We start from the raw sequence: 7,882 nt of genomic DNA, 5'->3' as shown, positions 1-7,882 counted from the left end.
ATAGTACAGTATTCTAAATGTAATATTGGGTCACAGTACAGTATTCTAACAGTAATGTTGGGTTAATGTACAGTACTCTAACGGTAATGTTGGGGCATAGTACAGTATTCTAAATGTAATGTTGGGTCATAGTACAGTATTCTAATGTAATGTTGGGCCATAATACAGTATTCAAACGGTAATGTTGGGCCATAGTACAGTTTTCTAACGGTAATGTTGGGTTATAGTACAGTATTCTAACGGTAACGTTGGGTTATAGTACAGTATTCTAACGGTAATGTAGGGTCATAGTACAGTAATCTAACGGTAATGTTGGGTTATAGTACAGTATTCTAACGGTAATGTTGGGTTACAGTACAGTATTCTAACGGTAATGTTGGGTTATAGTACAGTATTCTAAATGTAATGTAGGGTTATAGTACAGTATTCTAACGGTAATGTTGGGTTATAGTACAGTATTCTAACGGTAATGTAGGGTCATAGTACAGTATTCTAACGGTAATGTTGGGTTATAGTACAGTATTCTAACGGTAATGTTGGGTTATAGTACAGTATTCTAACGGTAATGTTGGGTTATAGTACAGTATTCTAAATGTAATGTAGGGTTATAGTGCAGTAATCTAACAGTAATGTTGGGTTAATGTACAGTATTCTAATGTAATGTTGGGCCATAGTACAGTATTCTAAATGTAATGTTGGGTTATAGTACAGTATTCTAAATGTAATGTAGGGTTATAGTACAGTATTCTAACAGTAATGTTGGGTTAATGTACAGTATTCTAATGTAATATTGGGCCATAGTACAGTATTCTAAATGTAATGTTGGGTTATAGTACAGTATTCTAACGGTAATGTTGGGTTATAGTACAGTATTCTAACGGTAATGTTGGGTTATAGTACAGTATTCTAAATGTAATGTTGGGTTATAGTACAGTATTCTAAATGTAATGTTGGGTTATAGTACAGTATTCTAATGTAATGCTGGACCATAGTACAGTATTCTTAATGTAATGTTGGGTTATAGTACTGTATTTTAACGGTAATGTTGGGTTATAGTACAGTATTCTAACGGTAATGTTGGGTTATAGTACAGTATTCTAAATGTAATGTTGGGTTATAGTACAGTATTGTAACGGTAATGTTGGGTTATAGTACAGCATTCTAACGGTAATGTTGGGTTATAGTACAGTATTCTAACGGTAATGTTAGGTTATAGTACAGTATTCTAAATGTAATGTTGGGTTATAGTACAGTATTCTAACGGTAATGTTGGGTTATAGTACAGTATTCTAACGGTAATGTTGGGTTATAGTACAGTATTCTAAATGTAATGTTGGGTTATACTATAGTTTTCTAACGGTAATGTTGGGCCATAGTACAGTATTCTAAATGTAATGTTGGGTCATAGTACAGTATTCTAATGTAATGTTGGGCCATAGTACAGTATTCTAAATGTAATGTTGGGTTATACTACAGTATTCTAATGTAATGTTGGGCCATAGTACAGTATTCTTAATGTAATGTTGGGTTATAGTACAGTATTGTAACGGTAATGTTGGGTTATAGTACAGCATTCTAACGGTAATGTTGGGTTATAGTACAGTATTCTAACGGTAATGTTAGGTTATAGTACAGTATTCTAAATGTAATGCTGGGTTATAGTACAGTATTCTAACGGTAATGTTGGGTTATAGTACAGTATTCTAACGGTAATGTTGGGTTATAGTACAGTATTCTAAATGTAATGTTGGGTTATACTATAGTTTTCTAACCGTAATGTTGGGCCATAGTACAGTATTCTAAATGTAATGTTGGGTCATAGTACAGTATTCTAATGTAATGTTGGGCCATAGTACAGTATTCTAAATGTAATGTTGGGTTATACTACAGTATTCTAATGTAATGTTGGGCCATAGTACAGTATTCTTAATGTAATGTTGGGTTATAGTACAGTATTTTAACGGTAATGTTGAGTTATAGTACAGTATTCTAACGGTAATGTTGGGTTATAGTACAGTATTCTAACGGTAATGTAGGGTCATAGTACAGTATTCCAACGGTAATGTTGGGTTATAGTACAGTATTCTAATGTAATGTTGGGTCATAGTACAGTATTCTAACGGTAATGTTGGGTTATAGTACAGTATTCTAACGGTAATGTAGGGTCATAGTACAGTATTCTAACGGTAATGTTGGGTTATAGTACAGTATTCTAAATGTAATGTTGGGTCATAGTACAGTATTCTAACGGTAATGTTGGGCCATAGTACAGTATTCTAAATGTAATGTTGGGTTATAGTACAGTATTCTAATGTAATGTTGGGTTATAGTACAGTATTCTAACGGTAATGTTGAGTTATACATGTAGTACAGTATTCTAAATGTAATGTTGGGTCATAGTACAGTGTTCTAAATGTAATGTTGGGTTATAGTACAGTATTCTAACGGTAATGTTGGGTTATAGTACAGTATTCTAACAGTAATGTTGGGTTATAGTACAGTATTCTAATGTAATGTTGGGTCATAGTACAGTATTCTAACGGTAATGTTGGGTTATAGTACAGTATTTTAACGGTAATGTAGGGTCATAGTACAGTATTCTAACGGTAATGTTGGGTTATAGTACAGTATTCTAAATGTAATGTTGGGTCATAGTACAGTATTCTAACGGTAATGTTGGGCCATAGTACAGTATTCTAAATGTAATGTTGGGTCATAGTACAGTATTCTAACGGTAATGTTGGGTTATAGTACAGTATTCTAAATGTAATGTAGGGTTATAGTACAGTATTCTAACGGTAATGTTGGGCCATAGTACAGTATTCTAAATGTAAAGTTGGGTTATAGTACAGTATTCTAACGGTAATGTAGGGCCATAGTACAGTATTCTAAATGTAATGTAGGGTTATAGTACAGCATTCTAATGTAATTTTGGGCCATAGTACAGTATTCTAACGGTAATGTTGGGCCATAGTACAGTATTCTAAATGTAATGTTGGGTCATAGTACAGCATTCTAATGTAATGTTGGGCCATAGTACAGTATTCTAAATGTAATGTTGGGTTATAGTACAGTATTCTTAATGTAATGTTGGGTTATAGTACAGTATTCTTAATGTAATGTTGGGTTATAGTACAGTATTCTAATGTAATGCTGGGCCATAGTACAGTATTCTTAATGTAATGTTGGGTTATAGTACAGTATTCTAATGTAATGCTGGGCCATAGTACAGTATTCTTAATGTAATGTTGGATTATAGTACAGTATTCTAATGTAATGCTGGACCATAGTACAGTATTCTAAATGTAATGTAGGGTTATAGTACAGTATTCTTAATGTAATGTTGGGTTATAGTACAGTATTCTTAATGTAATGTTGGGTTATAGTACAGTATTCTAATGTAATGTTGGGCCATAGTACAGTATTCTAAATGTAATGTAGGGTTATAGTACAGCATTCTAATGTAATGTTGGGCCATAGTACAGTATTCTAACGGTAATGTTGGGCCATAGTACAGTATTCTAAATGTAATGTTGGGTCATAGTACAGCATTCTAATGTAATGTTGGGTCATAGTACAGTATTCTAAATGTAATGTTGGGTTATAATATAGTATTCTAACGGTAATGTTGGGTTATAGTACAGTATTCTAACGGCAATGTTGGGTTATAGTACAGTATTCTAAATGTAATGTTGGGTTATACTATAGTTTTCTAACGGTAATGTTGGGCCATAGTACAGTATTCTAAATGTAATGTTGGGTCATAGTACAGTATTCTAATGTAATGTTGGGCCATAGTACAGTATTCTAAATGTAATGTTGGGTTATACTACAGTATTCTAATGTAATGTTGGGCCATAGTACAGTATTCTTAATGTAATGTTGGGTTATAGTACAGTATTCTAATGTAATGCTGGGCCATAGTACAGTATTCTAAATGTAATGTAGGGTTATAGTACAGTATTCTTAATGTAATGTTGGGTTATAGTACAGTATTCTAACGGTAATGTTGGGTAATAGTACAGTATTCTAACGGCAATGTTGGGTTATAGTACAGTATTCTAAATGTAATGTTGTGTCATAGTACAGTATTCTAAATGTAATGTTGGGTTATAATATAGTATTCTAACGGTAATGTTGGGTTATAGTACAGTATTCTAAATGTAATGTTGGATTATAGTACAGTATTCTAAATGTAATGTAGGGTTATAGTACAGTATTCTAACGGCAATGTTGGGTTATAGTACATTATTCTAAATGTAATGTTGGGTTATAGTACAGTATTCTAAATGTAATGTAGGGTTATAGTACAGTATTCTAAATGTAATGTTGGGTTATAGTACAGTATTCTAAAAGTAATGTAGAGTTATAGTACAGTATTCTAAATGTAATGTTGGGTTATAGTACAGTATTCTAACGGTAATGTTGGGTTATAGTACAGTATTCTAAATGTAATATTGGGTCACAGTACAGTATTCTAACAGTAATGTTGGGTTAATGTACAGTACTCTAACGGTAATGTTGGGGCATAGTACAGTATTCTAAATGTAATGTTGGGTCATAGTACAGTATTCTAATGTAATGTTGGGCCATAATACAGTATTCAAACGGTAATGTTGGGCCATAGTACAGTTTTCTAACGGTAATGTTGGGTTATAGTACAGTATTCTAACGGTAACGTTGGGTTATAGTACAGTATTCTAACGGTAATGTAGGGTCATAGTACAGTAATCTAACGGTAATGTTGGGTTATAGTACAGTATTCTAACGGTAATGTTGGGTTACAGTACAGTATTCTAACGGTAATGTTGGGTTATAGTACAGTATTCTAAATGTAATGTAGGGTTATAGTACAGTATTCTAACGGTAATGTTGGGTTATAGTACAGTATTCTAACGGTAATGTAGGGTCATAGTACAGTATTCTAACGGTAATGTTGGGTTATAGTACAGTATTCTAACGGTAATGTTGGGTTATAGTACAGTATTCTAACGGTAATGTTGGGTTATAGTACAGTATTCTAAATGTAATGTAGGGTTATAGTGCAGTAATCTAACAGTAATGTTGGGTTAATGTACAGTATTCTAATGTAATGTTGGGCCATAGTACAGTATTCTAAATGTAATGTTGGGTTATAGTACAGTATTCTAAATGTAATGTAGGGTTATAGTACAGTATTCTAACAGTAATGTTGGGTTAATGTACAGTATTCTAATGTAATATTGGGCCATAGTACAGTATTCTAAATGTAATGTTGGGTTATAGTACAGTATTCTAACGGTAATGTTGGGTTATAGTACAGTATTCTAACGGTAATGTTGGGTTATAGTACAGTATTCTAAATGTAATGTTGGGTTATAGTACAGTATTCTAAATGTAATGTTGGGTTATAGTACAGTATTCTAATGTAATGCTGGACCATAGTACAGTATTCTTAATGTAATGTTGGGTTATAGTACTGTATTTTAACGGTAATGTTGGGTTATAGTACAGTATTCTAACGGTAATGTTGGGTTATAGTACAGTATTCTAAATGTAATGTTGGGTTATAGTACAGTATTGTAACGGTAATGTTGGGTTATAGTACAGCATTCTAACGGTAATGTTGGGTTATAGTACAGTATTCTAACGGTAATGTTAGGTTATAGTACAGTATTCTAAATGTAATGTTGGGTTATAGTACAGTATTCTAACGGTAATGTTGGGTTATAGTACAGTATTCTAACGGTAATGTTGGGTTATAGTACAGTATTCTAAATGTAATGTTGGGTTATACTATAGTTTTCTAACGGTAATGTTGGGCCATAGTACAGTATTCTAAATGTAATGTTGGGTCATAGTACAGTATTCTAATGTAATGTTGGGCCATAGTACAGTATTCTAAATGTAATGTTGGGTTATACTACAGTATTCTAATGTAATGTTGGGCCATAGTACAGTATTCTTAATGTAATGTTGGGTTATAGTACAGTATTGTAACGGTAATGTTGGGTTATAGTACAGCATTCTAACGGTAATGTTGGGTTATAGTACAGTATTCTAACGGTAATGTTAGGTTATAGTACAGTATTCTAAATGTAATGCTGGGTTATAGTACAGTATTCTAACGGTAATGTTGGGTTATAGTACAGTATTCTAACGGTAATGTTGGGTTATAGTACAGTATTCTAAATGTAATGTTGGGTTATACTATAGTTTTCTAACCGTAATGTTGGGCCATAGTACAGTATTCTAAATGTAATGTTGGGTCATAGTACAGTATTCTAATGTAATGTTGGGCCATAGTACAGTATTCTAAATGTAATGTTGGGTTATAATACAGTATTCTAATGTAATGTTGGGCCATAGTACAGTATTCTTAATGTAATGTTGGGTTATAGTACAGTATTTTAACGGTAATGTTGAGTTATAGTACAGTATTCTAACGGTAATGTTGGGTTATAGTACAGTATTCTAACGGTAATGTTGGATTATAGTACAGTATTCTAAATGTAATGTTGGGTCATTGTACAGTATTCTAACGGTAATGTTGGGTTATAGTACAGTATTCTAACGGTAATGTTGGGTTATAGAACAGTATTCTAAATGTAATGTTGGGTCATAGTACAGTATTCTAATGTAATGTTGGGTTATAGTACAGTATTCTAACAGTAATGTTGGGTTAATGTACAGTATTCTAACGGTAATGTTGGGCCATAGTACAGTATTCTAAATGTAATGTTGGGTTATAGTACAGTATTATAATGTAATGTTGGGCCATAATACAGTATTCTAACGGTAATGTTGGGCCATAGTACAGTTTTCTAACGGTAATGTTGGGTTATAGTACAGTATTCTAACGGTAATATTGGGTTATAGTAACAGTATTCTAACGGTAATGTTGGGTTATAGTACAGTATTGTAACGGTAATGTTGGGTTATAGTACAATATTCTAAATGTAATGTAGGGTTATAGTACAGTATTCTAACGGTAATGTTGGGTTATGGTACAGTATTCTAACGGTAATGTCGGGTCATAGTACAGTATTCTAACGGTAATGTTGGGTTATAGTACAGTATTCTAACGGTAATGTTGGGTTATAGTACAGTATTCTAACGGTAATGTTGGGTTATAGTACAGTATTCTAACAGTAATGTTGGGTTAATGTACAGTATTCTAATGTAATGTTGTGCCATAGTACAGTATTCTAAATGTAATGTTGGGTTATAGTACAGTATTCTAACGGTAATGTTGGGTTATAGTACAGTATTCTAACGGTAATGTTGGGTTATAGTACAGTATTCTAAATGTAATGTTGGATTGTAGTACAGTATTCTAACGGTAATGTTGGGTTATAGTACAGTGTTCTAAATGTAATGTTGGGTTATAGTACAGTATTCTAAATGTAATGTTGGGTTATAGTACAGTATTCTAAATGTAATTTTGGGTTATAGTACAGTATTCTAACGGTAATGTTGGGTTATAGTACAGTATTCTAAATGTAATGTTGGGTTATAGTACAGTATTCTAAATGTAATGTAGGGTTATAGTACAGTATTCTAAATGTAATGTTGGGTTATAGTACAGTATTCTAAATGTAATGTAGGGTTATAGTACAGTATTCTAAATGTAATGTTGGGTTATAGTACAGTATTCTAAATGTAATGTAGGGTTATAGTACAGTATTCTAAATGTAATGTTGGGTTATAGTACAGTATTCTAATGTAATGTTGGGTCATAGTACAGTATTCTAACGGTAATGTTGGGTTATAGTACAGTATTCTAACGGTAATGTAGGGTCATAGTACAGTATTCTAACGGTAATGTTGGGTTATAGTACAGTATTCTAAATGTAATGTTGGGTCATAGTACAGTATTCTAACGGTAATGTTGGGCCATAGT

The sequence above is a fragment of the Saccoglossus kowalevskii genome, chromosome 13, assembly GCF_978046115.1.
Source record: "Saccoglossus kowalevskii chromosome 13, keSacKowa6.1, whole genome shotgun sequence".
NCBI classification, from domain to species: Eukaryota; Metazoa; Hemichordata; class Enteropneusta; family Harrimaniidae; genus Saccoglossus; species Saccoglossus kowalevskii.
This window is presented reverse-complemented; position numbering follows the sequence as displayed.